Below are 11,884 nucleotides of genomic sequence, written 5' to 3'. Positions count from 1 at the left end.
CCCAAGGGATCCAGAAAAGAGGTGAGGGGAGTTGGTGCTCAGAGGAGACTGGCCTGTGCAGCCCATGGAGAAGCTGAGCACCGGTGGCCCAAGTGGCAGGACACACTGGAAATGAAGGTAGTACCATGGGATAAATAAGGGGCTGAGGAGACATAATAGTAGGAAGACAGAACAGGATGGGGCCTGCGGATTCTGCAGGAGAGATGAAAGGAAGAGCCTAGCTAGGAAGTCTTTAAATACTAGGCAGAACAACAAGGAAGCCTTGCAGGTTTCTAGGCATGAAAACAGCTGTTTTCCTGGGCCTGTTTGTAGTCCTGGATCTACTAACCTCATGCCACCAAGGGCTAGATGACTTCCCATGCCCCCACCTGTCTCTACAAGGCACTGTGGCACCTTGTTCTCCCTCTGTGGTGGGGCTGGAGAAATGTAAGCTGCCAGGCCTTCCGAGATCCTTCCTCTCTGTCCTCATTTCTGATCTGATAGCCAAAGGAGGGAATGTTTGGATCAGGAAAGACAGGCCCTACAGTGTGTGCGGGAGAGTTAGTCCCCACCTACCCAGGTATCAGTTCTCACAACCAAAAATAATCTAAAGATCCTATGCCAGAGAGACAGGGAGGCATGGAGGGCCAATGCTGTAAGACAGGGAGTGAGGGAAAGAGATAGGGTGGGGGCAGGAAGGGCTTCTGGAGCTCAGGTCTGGGGGGGAGGGGCAGGTGTACTGAGAGACGTTTGGAGAGCTGGGGCACTCCCAGCTTCCAAGAAGAAAGGCACCCCGGAGGCAGGGAAGAGAGGATGAGTGACCCCTCCCTTTGTGTTCCCTTCTGCTCACTGCAGGCACAGAACAACAGGCTGCTAATTCAATTCTGCCTTCATCACTGGGAAGACACTTTTAATCAAATCCTAAATTGAGTGGTAGGAGGGAAAGAGGAGACCCATTCTGCCTTCACTTGCTCTCTTTTAGAGAAAAATTTGGGGAGTCACTAATCCTGTATCACATTAACATCAATAAAACACCCAGTGGCTCTCACTCTTCAAATGTTAATGATCTCACTTATATGTGGAATCTAAAGAAAAGAATAAGTGAATGAACTAATCAGAAACAGTTTTGGAAAAATGGAGGAAAAACTGAGGGTTGCTAGATGGGCAGGGGGGTGGGGATAAGGGGAAGGTGAGAGGTTTTGGGAACGTACAGAGGGATAGTGGATGGGGGGAGGGGGGTTCACACAGTGTGAGGGATATAAATGATAAATGTCTAAGTTTTGCTTTGTCTTGTGCACCTGAAACTAATTAATAAAAAAAAAAAAAAAAAAAAAAAAAAATGTTAATGAGACAGGTTAGCTAACGTGTCCCTAGGTAGACAGGGAGGTCCCTGGTGGAATAAACAAAGACAGTCGTATCCTAAAACTCCAGGTTTTGAAATCACTCCTTAAGCTCCAGGACAAAATGTAACAAGGCCTTGAGGTTAATCATAAAATTCATTTTGGCCTGACAAATGGAGCAGATCTCATAGATAAGAGTGGGTTACTTTGCTAATTCCTTTAGGATGGGCAAGCAGAACAAACCTGGTAGACGAATTTCATTAGAAGGCGCCAGTTCCCTTCTACAAACAAGTTCCCTTCTTCAAACAGCTCCCCTTCCCCAAGCAGGCAAGGGAAGGTAGAAAAGCTAGAGCTTTTGCTTCAGTGATGGGGCACCCCCCATTTGGGACCCCCTCGGGACATGCAAGCTCTTCTCCTGCCTCTAATAAACTATCCTCTTTTAAAAACTTTTTACCTCTCCCTGGTCCATGTTTCCATTCTTCCGGCCTCATGAGACACGATCCCAGCTCACGCTCAGAAACTGCCGCAGACCCAACACCACCTGCATCACAAGGACACCGTGTTGGGGAGAGGCCTCCTCTTGTTTCTCCTAATTCAGAGGAGCTTGTTTCCTCTACCTATCCTAGGAAAGAACAATTTCCTTCTGGCCAGTCTCCCACCCCCATCCCACCATGGAAAGGAGTCCTCCTGGTAAAGTCTCAGGGAGTGTCCTTGCTAGTGCCTCAGGCATCCTTTGGCAAACCAGGACTCACTCAGGCCACTTTGACACAGACCAAGTGACTGGACACTAGTGAGGTAAGGTGTCTGCTTGGGAGCTGGAGATCAGAATGGGAAGGCAGATGAGCTCTTAAACTGACTGATCACTGCCAATCCCACCTCACCTCAGGACATACCCTGAAAGCCTTTGGGGCTGAGGTTCCAGCATTTGAGCCTCCTTGTGAGATGTCTGAGGGATTATCTCTCATCACATTGGATTTTCCTTTTGGGGAACCCCTCTTCCTACAGGGGTGAATGTGGACATCCCAAGGCAGGAGTGACGGATTCTAAGGCATATCTCCCAAACACCACAGCTTTTCCTTGAAACTCCTTTCTTATCTGAAAAAAATTCAGGCACCTTTGGCATTTTGCTCCATAATACATGCCTTTGTTTTAAATTACTTATCAGTTAAACTACTTTCTCAGAATCTTTGAGTCAATTCACATTCCAGCAAGCTGGGCCGCATTTGTTTACTAGAACTTTGAAGGACTTGTGAACCCTAGTTTGGGAAGTAAGGCTTTGAATTGTCTCAGTGCCTGTCTCACCATCTTGCCATATTTACAGGTATCAGCACTTTTTATTTGGGGGGAGGGGTTCTTTATTAAGGAACTGTAATGGTTTCCTGGGATTGTCTAACATACTGGGTGGCTTAAAAGAACAGCAACAAATTCTCTTACAGAAATGGAAGCTAGAGGTCTGAAATCAAAGTGCTGACAGGGCAGTGCTACATCTGGAGGTTCTAGGGGAGGATGCTTCCTTGCTTCTTACAGCTTTTGGTGGCTCTAGGTGCTCCTTGGCTTGTGGTAGCATCACTCTAATCTCTACCTCTGTCTTTACAACACCTCCTCCATTAGTCCAGAAGAGTGGTTGTTATTGAGGATTTTAGAGAAAAGCAGCCCCCACCCCTTGGAGTTGTTGAACATTAGATAGGTGGGAAAAAGGTGGTTCTAGGTTTTGGAGGTAAGGGGACCCAGTACTCCTGGGGCCCGCTTGTACTCAGGAGGTGGCTGGTAGGTGAAGAGAGTGAGCTGATGATGACAGTGTCAGTTCCTTGGGCTCAGGCCTAGTGGGTCCACAGGTTTTGCTGGTCTGAACACTCTGAGGAGCTACTATTTCCTTAATGGGTTTCCCACAGGGTGGTGACATTGTCTGGGGCCTAGGCCAGGGCCCTTCTGTCTTGGAATTTGGTCTGAGCTTCAGGGGCAGCTTGGTTTATAAAGAACTTGTTCCTTGGTTTACAAGGCACTCTTCCCTTCCATGAGTGTGGCATTGGTGTGGGGCAGCCATCCCGGTTATCATCTGCTGCAGGGCACATGCAACTGGCACCTGTGGCTGCATGAAGAAGGAAATCAGCTCCATTCTCTAGAACTCAACTCTTCAGTCATCCCAGTGAGGTGGATGTAGTCAGCCTCCGGTTTCCTTTAAGACAATGAAAAGTACCATGGAACCCTGAATGCACTGAGGAGGTACTGGCTGGGGAGAGGCTTAGTGGGTCCTAATATTCGCTCTCTGAGGAGAGACCCCTGCACTTTCCTCTTACATTGGGAGGGGCCACTCTGCCTGCATTATCCTCTATATTGAAATGACTCTTGTCCTGTGAAAAAACCCCACTTTTGAGGCAGCCCACTTACTGCAGTGCCACCATGACTGGGTATCCTGTAGACGCCCTTTGGGCCCTGCCATTAGGGTTAGTTTACATCAACCAGACACCTTGCTTTACAATCACTCCTCATTGCCAGCCTAAGCAGCAACCCACAGCATGATGGTTCTCCATGTGCCAGATGTAGCTTAGAATGCCTCCTATTAAAAAACACACACAAAATCACATCTGGTGCATTCAGAGCCTTTGAGAATCCACAAAGGTGGAGGTATTTGTTACTTGAGGGTAGGTTTGGCTGTTGGAAATGACATTGAGGTACTTCATGCTGAGGCTAGAGAGTCATGTAGTGGGAAGAGCTCTTTCAAGTGAAAACTAAGGAAAGCTAAGGGGTTCCAGAGGGGCTTGCAGACTGCCCATTCATCCTCAGCTCTCTGGCCATGGTCCTGCTACTATTGCACCTCCTGGTGGTCACAGTAGATGTGGCCAGACAGCATGTTGGGACATTTTTTACTGTAGGCACGGCTAGGAGCTTCATTCCCCTCCTCCTCCGATACTAATCAGAGCAGTCTCCAGCGGGCACCATAGTTAGAGGCCTCCCCGTCAAAACAATGTTGAGTGATCACAGCTGCTAGCGACGGACCTCCCTGGCACCCCGGCCAGATTTCCCCCGCAACCTGGGGGCCTAACCCTATAAAACAAAGCACCCGACGCCAGTAAGTGCTCAGTCTTTGGGAACAATCCCGCTGAGCCCTCCGGCGTAATACAGCTGTGTTCTCCCTGATCTCTGCATGCCACTTGAGTCTCTTGGTCCTCGCTGCTTTTCCGTAACATTTGGTTCCCTGACTGGGAAACCCAACCACGCTGGCCCCTTGCGCCACCGGTGTGGGGCAAGAGGCAGGCTGCGGAGTGATGGGAGGCCCGAGAAGGGTGTAGGCGCACCCCGCCGATTTTGGCAGACCCCAAACCAGGCCTTCCCCGGGTGACCGCGGCCCGCGCCTCCCCAGCTGGACCCACTGAGAGGGACCGGGGACAACCAGCCGGATCTTCCCGTTGGACCAGGTAAGCCTCAAGGCCATTGTCTGAGTCAGTCCTGTCCCATGTGACAGAAGGGGAGCCTGATCACCTACCGGTAGGTTCTTATAACCTACGCAGTCAGGGACGCCCATGGGAGGGTGTCAGCCCGGTGTGTGAGTGACTGACTGTGTGCCTGAATGTTTGCTTTTGTAGCCTTGGCTATGGAAACCTGAGTAAGCTTCACCCTGATTCTCGCGGAGCGTCATTTGGCATAACGGTGATTCACTCCACGGAGTGGCCTGGTCTATAAATTGTTCTGTACACTGTAGCCAAAAACGCTGCTAAGTTCCCGTGAGGGACGCGAGCAGGGCAGCACCTGAGTAAATCCCCCTCCCCACCTGTGTCTGTGACATCGTACACTATGGGAGGGAAGCAAAGTCCTAGACTGCATGTTAAAGAATTTTAGAAAGGGTTTTGGTAGAGATTACGGAGTCTGTATGACCCCAGGAAAATTAAGAACCCTCTGTGAAGTAGAATGGCCCACTTTTAACGTCAGTTGACAGCATAGGGAACCCTTGACCTGGCCGTTGTCCGATGCGTTTATATTGTGGTGACCGGCAATCCTGGTCACCCGGATTCGTATCCATACATTGACTCCTGGTTGGAAATTGCCAGGACCCTTCCACCTTGGGTACGGTTCTACTCTAGTAAAAAGGGACAGTGCAGGATTCTCATAACCCAGGCTCCGAAAGAAACTTCTAACTCCCCTCCCACAAAGCCCATTCACCAAGAGGACACAAGAAAACTCCACTGAATGTTTGAGGACAGACGTCTGAGTGCCAGAAAAACATTCTGGGGAGCCGCGATCCACTGTGTTTGGGAACAGAACGGGGGCACCCTCCCCGGGATGCAGGCATGGGTGGCGCAAGCTGGGAGCACAAGGCTCCCAGGGAGTGCGTCTGGGGCAATACTGTCCCTTTCTTTTGCCTCTTCAACACCGAGAGCATTTCTGCGGTGGAAGCTCAGTGGGCCTTGGGGTGGAGGGAGAAACCCAAGAGCCTTAAAGCAGTGATAGGGGCGCTGCTCCCTGGGCGCTCTGGGGTCCCTGCTCCCTGCTCGGCCACCTTGGAGAAAGTCCGCGGGCTCCCTGCTGCGAACCTAGGCAAAACCATGGCCTGACTGCTGCCATTGGCAGGCTCGTGCCCAGCTCAGCTTGGGGACCTGGGAGCACCCCCAGCGGCCACCCCAGCTTCCCCCGTGCTTGGCGAGCGCAGCCTGGGCCTTGCCCAGTCCCCAAACTACAGAGAAACCAATTTTGTTTCGGTAATGCGAGAGAGAAAAGGAAATAGGGAGAGACATGGGAAAAAGGCTTCATAAAACTCAGAGACTGGCATGGAAGAGCCCCGGCTTTAGGCTTACCTGATACGGAAAAACCTTTCTGCTTGTTTATCCATAAAAAGACAAAACTGCATTGGGGCTCCTAACTCAAACAGTTGGGCCCTAGAGGAGACCTATCACTTACCTATCCAAAAGACTGGACCCGGTCACTTCCGGATGGCCCCCATACCTGCGGGCTTTATCCGCTACAGTACTCCTCATCAGGGAAGCTGAGAAGCTCACCCTCGGACAACAACTCACAGTCATGGTTCCCCATTCTGTAATTATGCTCATAAACTGTCAGGGTCCGTGATGGCTCTCCAATGCCAGGGTCACCCAATACCAGGGACTCCTTCTGGAAAACCTTCGCATGAGCCTCCAGCTGTTCAAGCCTTAAACCCAGCGAATTTCCTCCCCACAGCCGAAGGCGAGCCAGAACATGACTGCCTAAAATTTATCACTGAGGTTCATGCCACACAGCCAGACCTACAGGACTCCCCTCTGCAGGACGCAGAGATTACACTCTATACTGATGGCAGCAGTTTCCTACAGGGTGGGCTGCGTAGAGCTGGCTATGCTGTGACTACAGCCTTGGAAGTTCTGGAGGCAAAGGCACTCCCTGCCGTGTAGTCAGCCCAACAGGCCAAACTCTGGGCTCTCATACAGGCACTGCAGCTCTCAAGTGACAAAAAGGCCAATATTTACAGACTCCAAGTACACTTTTGCCACCGTGCACATACATGGGGCCATCTACAAAGAACGTGGCCGCCTCACATCTGAAGGGAAGACCATCAAAACAAAGGTGAAATCCTACAGCTATTGGAAGCTGTTTGGGCACGCCAGCGCCTAGCTATCATCCACTGCCGAGGGCACCAGAAAGGGAATGATGAGCGGGCTGCTGGCAATCGCCTCGCCGATCAAGCCGTGAAGGCAGCCGCCCAGGACACAGACGCAGCCATCAATGTTTCCACCACCCCAGGCTCGCCAAGCCCTACCTACACTGCAGCAGAAGACAGCTGGGCACAGAATAAGGAAGCCACCTGACATCCTCAGGGTTGGTGGATACTGCGTGATGGCCGCTTGTTTATCTCAGCCGCCCTCGCTCCCCGCATCATTTCAGAACATCACTCTACTTCCCACCTAGGGAAGACTGGATTTGAAAAGCTGCTAGCCAAAACTTCTATACAGCCAGACTCACAGCCTCATGCTGCTCTATCACGGAGCACTGTGCTACCTGTGCTGAGCACAATCCCAAGACCGGACCAACCCCACCGCCTTGGGTCCGACGAACGGGATCTGCCCCTTTTGAGGATATCGAGGTAGACTTCACAGAAATGACCCCTCACCGAGGGACAAAATACCTTCTTGTCTTAGTCTGTACTTTCTTAGGCTGGGTAAAAGCCTTTCCCACCTGAACTGAAAAGCCAGAGAAGTCACCAAAGTTCTCCTCCATGAAGTCATCCCATGGTATGGGCTTCCCCTCACCATCCACAGCAACAATGGACCAGCCTTGTCTCAGATGTACTACGGACTCTGGCCTCGGCCCTCAATGTCTCCTGAGAGCTTCACATGGCCTACCAACCTCAGAGTTTAGGGAAAGTAGAGTGCATGAACCGTACCCTCAAAGAAACATTGTCTAAGCTATGCCAAGAAACCTCCCTGGGATGGACGGATCTACTCCCCTTAGCCGTCCTCCGCTCCTGGTGTACTCTTCGAAAGGATGGTTTTTCCCCATTTGAAATTCTCTATGGCCGGCCTCCCCCATTGCTATCATCCATCCCAGGCAGCCTCAGAGTAGTAGGTGACTCCCAGGTCAGCTTATTGCCCTAGGAAAGATCCTTATGAGCCTGCACTCACATCTACTAGAAAGAATTCCTATCTCATTAGGAACCCCTGTCCATCCCCACCTTCCAGGTGACAGGGTCTGGGTAAAAGATTGGAAGCGTGAGCCCCTCCGCCCAATATGGATGGGCCCACACACAGTAATCCTTGTCACCCCCACTGCTCTTAAGGTCTCCGGAATCACACCGTGGATTCACTGCTCCTGAGTCAAACGAGCAGAGTCGGACCAGCCTGTCTGGACTTCTCATCCAGTGCCTGATGAACCATTGAAGATTACATTTAAGAAGACCGCCTGAATAACAGTTCTCATTTGTACCCCCTTAACCGTTGTCGCTCTCTGACTGCTGACCCTTCTGGCCTCTCTTTTGTTCATCTCTGCAACCCCGCCTGATTGGACCCCCACCCAGAGGGGTCTCCTCCTGTTTGGATTTCTGCTATGGGTTTCTCCTCTGCTCATGCTCACATGCCTGCAGCCCTCTGGCTCTTAGGTCTCCTTTGCCTTTCCCCCTTGGGTCTCTCCTCGAAGTGTCCCTGCTTCCGGGGGTCCAGAACAAGAGCCTCAGACCTCCCATACCCCCTGCAATCTCTTCCCCCGAGGGTCTGTCTGCTGGACCTACTTAGCCCAAGCCAGGTCCTCCGATGGCAGTGGAGTCCAGGACACTGCCCTCCACGACATTGCAGCAACCCGGATTACTGCGATGGCTCGGGCTGCTCCGCCCCAGCCCTGCTGCCGTGGCCTCAGCCTGACTTCCCTCCGCAGGGCCACACTCCCGGATACCCAGGACCCTGCCCAGCGGCTCAAGGCCTCCATTGTCTCCAGTCCGATCGGCGTCCCTTGGCTCCTGCCTCGAACTTAACCTGTTATCTGCTCCCAGGCCGCTCACAGGCTCCTGAGCCCCGCTGCCAGAGCTTTTCTGCACCTTTACCCTTCTGCACTCCTCCTGGCATTTTCCTCTCCTACGAAGGTGGTTTACTTTTCAGATGCTGAGTCGCCAATGACACCGACACTGGCTGCATCCTCATCTTTATAATCCCCTCCGCCTCCCTGTACACTGACTTGCAGTTCCAGTCTCGGATTTCCCCTTCTCATCATGCCCGTTGGGCGGCTGTCATCCCTTTCCTCATAGGTGCTGGCATCTTTACAGGGGTTGCCGCTGGTGCCTCCAGTCTTGGGGCTTCCATCGACTTTTACTACAAACTTTCTCAAGAAATCAATGATGACATGGAGCGGGTCGCACACTCACTCACGTCACTCCAGACCCAACTCTCCAGCCTGGCGGTGGTCACCCTGCAGAACCGGTGAGCCCTAGACCTGCTCACGGCTGAAAAGGGTGGGCCCTGTCTCTTCCTCCAAGAAGAACGTTACTACTACATAAACCAGTCTGGGATCGTCACCACCAAGGTCCGTGAGCTCCGGGATCGCATACAGAACCACCGTGAGGAGCTTGCCTCCTGGGGGTTTGGCTCTCAGTCCTGGACTTCCTGGCTCCTCCTTTTGGCAGGTCCCTTGCTCTCCATTTTCTCCTTGCTATCATCAGCCCGTGCATCTTTGATGCCCTTGTCCACTTCTTCGAAAGTGCCGTCTCCCGTCTGACAACTGCCTGCGTCCTTGCCCTGTAGGGCTGTCGCCCTCTCAGTTTAGATGATGATCTTCAGGGTTCCCCTTCTGATCCTCAACAGGGGGGAATATGTTGGGACGTTTTTTCCTGCAGGCACGGCTAGGAGCTCCATCCCCCTCCTCCTCCGATACTAATCGGAACAGTCTCCAGCGGGCACCATAGTTAGAGGCCTCCCCGTCAAAACAATGTTGAGTGATCACAGCTGCTAGGGACGGACCTCCCTGGCACCCCAGCCAGATTTCCTCCCCAACCCGGAGGCCTAAACATATAAAACAAAGCTCCCGACCCCAGTAAGTGCTCAGTCTTTGGGAACAAATCCGGGGAGCCCTCCGGTGTAATAAAGCTGTGTTCTCCCTGATCTCTGTGGGCCGCTTGAGTCTCTTGGTCCTCGCCACTTTTCCGCAACAAGCAAACAGACTCACTTGCTATCTGCTCAGGGTTTCTTTGCCATTTGAGCCATCCCACCGCTCCCTGGTCCATTTTCCATGGTTCACAGGGGATCCCGGCAAGACTGAGCCTCAGTTTCCCTCAGCAGTAACTAGCTCAATTAAGAAGTCTTGGATTGGCCTTACTCCTTCCCTGTTTCACTCTTCCCAGTCCCCTCCCCACCACTGCTTTTCTCAGAGATCTTTTTCCCAAAGAAACTACCAACATGAAACGCTCTGCATTTGGGGGAACCCAGGCTGACAGCTGCCCTGAATTTCTTGTAAAGCTTATGAATGAACTATTTCAACAAAGCCTGACAAGTGAATCATGGCAGAAATAGTGAGATGTGTCCTCAGGCGTTGTCTCATGGGCCATTTCTTTTGCTTTGCCTTCTTGTTTTTAAAAAAACAGCTTTACTGAGATATAACTCATACAATATACAATTCACCATTTAAAATGCAATTCAATGATTTTTAGTATTTCACAGAGTTATGCAAACATCACCACAATCAATTTTAGAATATTTTCATCACTCTAAAAAACATGATATCTGTTAGCAGTCACTTTCCACCTCGAACCTGCCTATCCCCTCCAGGCAATCACTAATCACTTTTTGTCTCTATAGATTTGCTTATTTTAAACATTTCACTTAAATGGAATGACATACTATATGGCTTTTTGTGTCTGGCTTCTTTCATTTAACATAATATTTTTCAAGTTTCATCCATGTTGTAGCATCTGTCAGTAATTCATTTCTTTTCATGGCTAAATAATAATCCACTATATGAGTATGAATATACCACAGTTTATTTATCCTTTCATCAGTTGACAGACATTTGGGTTGTTTCCACTTTCTGGCTGCTATGAATAATGCTTCTATGAATATTTGTGCCAAGTCTTTGCGTGAATGTATCCTTTTATTTCTTTTGGTTATTTTCTAGGACTGGAATTGCTAGGTCAGCTCTGTTTTCTTTTAATTTTTAATTTTGTCATTAGATTTTAGATTAGATAATGCATTCTCATACTGTTTCACAAGATACAGAAAGAGAATTCACATTCTCTCCTCAGAGGCAACCAATATTTACCACTTTAAATTTATTTTGGAGGTCGTTTCTAGCATATAGAAACAATTATGAATATGTGTTCTTTTTTTATACAAATAGTGATATACATTACACATTGTTCAGCACCTTCCTTTATTCATTTAATATTAAATCTTAGAGATTGCTCCATATCATTACAAAAAAAACTTTTCATTCTTTTTATACATTTTAATATTCCCTTGGATGGAGGGAAATAATTTAATCAGTTCCCTATTAAAAGGCATTAGAGGGGCCGGCCCCATGGCTCAGGCAGTTGGAGCTCCGTGCTCCTAACTCCGAAGGCTGCCAGTTCGATTCCCACATGGGCCAGCGGGCTCGCAACCACAAGGTTGCCAGTTCAACTCCCTCAAGGGATGATGGGCTGTGCCCCCTGCAACTAACAACGGCAAATGGACCTGGAGCTGAGCTGCGCCTTCCACAACTAAGACTGAAAGGACAACAACTTGAAGCTGAACGGCACCCTCCACAACTAAGATTGAAAGGACAACAACTTGACTTGGAAAAGTCCTGGAAGTACACACTCTTCCCCAATAAAGTCCTGTTCCCCTTAAAAAAAAAAAGGCATTATATTTTCCCCCAATCGTTTATTACAAACAATAAGGCAATGAAAGGCCTTGAACAAATATCATTTTCCTCATGTGTAAGCTTATCCACAGGATACGTTTCTAAAAGTAGGAGAACCTTATCAAAAGCTCTGTGAACTTTAAACCTTAATACACAATGCCTTTGGTAGAGGTCATATCAATTCACTACCTGTGAGCAATGAATGAGTGTGCTTGTTTGCCCAGATCCTCACCAATTTAATGGGTGAAAGATAGTATCTCCAC

The sequence above is a fragment of the Rhinolophus sinicus genome, chromosome 14 (assembly GCF_057876585.1).
Source record: "Rhinolophus sinicus isolate RSI-liver-muscle chromosome 14, RSI-T2T, whole genome shotgun sequence".
Taxonomy (NCBI): Eukaryota; Metazoa; Chordata; class Mammalia; order Chiroptera; family Rhinolophidae; genus Rhinolophus; species Rhinolophus sinicus.
Note: the sequence above shows the minus strand (reverse complement) of the source record.